The following is a 2,206-nucleotide window of genomic DNA, read 5'->3' as shown; positions in this document are numbered from 1 at the left end:
ATCCTATGAATTCCTCCCAGACTGGGCCCCAGTGACCCGGTCCAGTTCCCTTTTGGTCAAAACTGGAACCACGTGATCATAACATAGTGAAAAGCAGTTTCGAATGCCTTGGAAGGAGCGTCTCTGCTTCCCCTGTCCCCAGGGGTTCCCTCCATCTTTGTTCCCTCTTCCTACTATGGTTCTGGTATATTCGGGGCTCATAGCCTGCGAGGTGGGTCCCCAGTGCCTGCTGTGGTAGGCAGGCCCGGTCCAGGCACAGCGTGCTGTCTTCCTCCTCTCCTCTCTGGCCTCCTGACACCCACAGTGACTCGACATACCTGGCTTTTACAGGCTGAGAGCTTGGAGCCTCTTCCTTGTCTGGCCCACAGAACTCTCAGGGCCCTTGTCAACTCTGTGGCCATATCCTTGAGCCAAGCTTGGCATTCCAAGGCCAGCCATGCCCTGCCATTCGTTCTCCTGCAGGGAGGTGCCTGGCGATGCCCCCTCGCTTCCTTTGTTTCCTTGCACTGGTCTGCTAACAAATGGACAGGAGAGGCCCTTGCCAGAGGACAGGCCAGCGTGACTTGCGTTCAGAGAGCCACCAGGTACAGCAGCTCGTGGAAGTCATTGCAAGTCTTTGTCACCAGGCGGGCTGGCATGTTACCATGGTGGGCTCCTCTTTCGAGTCCACCTTTTCTTTTAACCTGGCTTTGCCATTTTCCAAATCCTTACTCTCTCTAAAACCTAAATTCTGCAGGGAAGGAGCGAGGAGGAGGTGCCAGGATGACCCCAGGGGGTGAGTTTAGTTCTTTCTGGGCAGAGAGAAGCAGGCAGCTGGTTGACCGTGGCTGTGGGGCAAGTAGGCCCCTCATCTCCACCCACCAGCCCCACCCCACACACCTTGTGTTGGTTGACACAGCAGAGGAAGCATCACGGGATCTTCACCGAGAATCGGCTGCTCTTTGCTAGAGGCCCAGAGACTCTTCCACCCTTAACTTTTGCTCTTTCACCTAATCTGATTCAAGTGTTTTTACACTGACAATTGCCTTTTGCTCAAAGACCCTTGGCAATGAGCAGAATATTCATTACTAACCAGGTGTATACTTCTGGCCTATCCGCTCAGCTCCAGAATGCCCTGCAGAGAACAGAGCCCCCGCTCCATGCATAGCAGATAGAACTAGACAACTGGTCAACCCCCCACCAAAGACCGTGATTCACATACACCTGACTGAACTTGAACCAGAAGGATTCTCTTGCCGGGACATTTAAAATTGGATGCAGAAAGGGCTAATCTGTCTTTCCAGCATCCTGGGAACATGGGATGGCCGGTACTCAGAGATCATAGAAAGTCTCTCGTGGAGATGGAAGGAAACAGCGTTATGGACAGAGCAGTTGTGTCATTGAACGTGCAGTGCTAGGTTCAGGGGTGTAACCACATTGCGGGGTGGGGGAGAGAGAAGGGGTGCGCAGAGGCAGTTGGCTTCCAGCTCCCTGTTTCAGCCCAGCTGTCCCTTTTGAGATGGTTTCTATTTTTGTGGTTCTATGTGCTACCCCTACAAACATAATGAAATTCCCGTTGCTGAAATTATTTGGAATAGTTTCCTGTTCGTTTGCAGCCCAAAGATGCTGACTAAGATGCGACCTGGTACCAGGAAATGAAGCTGCCTGGGACCTGCCCAGTGACCATTTCGGGGACAAGACAGACCCACCTCCTGGGTGGGGAGCCGGCTGTGGCTGGAACAGTCCGTCGGTAAAACTGTTTTTGGGGATGTGGGCAATTTTGCTCCAGAGGCTGGGGCCTCGGGGGCCCGAGAGCCGTGCTGAAGACTCTGCTGCGGCTCCGCCTGGGACCTCAGGAAGGTGCACAAGAGACTTGAACAGTCTGCAAGCCCTTCGCAGAGGGGAGGGGAGGACAGCCCGGTGACTGCCCCTGGGTCGAGTCCATCTGACCACACAGCCAGCATCATCCGTGCAGCCAGACGATGGGAAGAAGGCAGGTCCCATGCAAAAGGGGAGCGAGAAAGGGGGTAGATGGGGAGCTGAGCCGATGCTGTCGCTTTCCTGATTCTTGTCTCTTGGGAGGAGGCGTTGGATTCTGCTTTGGGAGCCACAGAATATCCCTGACTCCCTCCCTCAGAAACAAGCAGCTTTTAATTCTGAAATAACTGTCCAAGGGCGTGACAAAGATAAGGTCGAGAGGCCCCGATAGGCCTCTCTGGTTTCGCCC

Source organism: Condylura cristata, unplaced genomic scaffold, assembly GCF_000260355.1.
Source record: "Condylura cristata isolate star-nosed mole 26May11 unplaced genomic scaffold, ConCri1.0 scaffold00014, whole genome shotgun sequence".
Lineage (NCBI taxonomy): Eukaryota > Metazoa > Chordata > Mammalia > Eulipotyphla > Talpidae > Condylura > Condylura cristata.
This window is presented reverse-complemented; position numbering follows the sequence as displayed.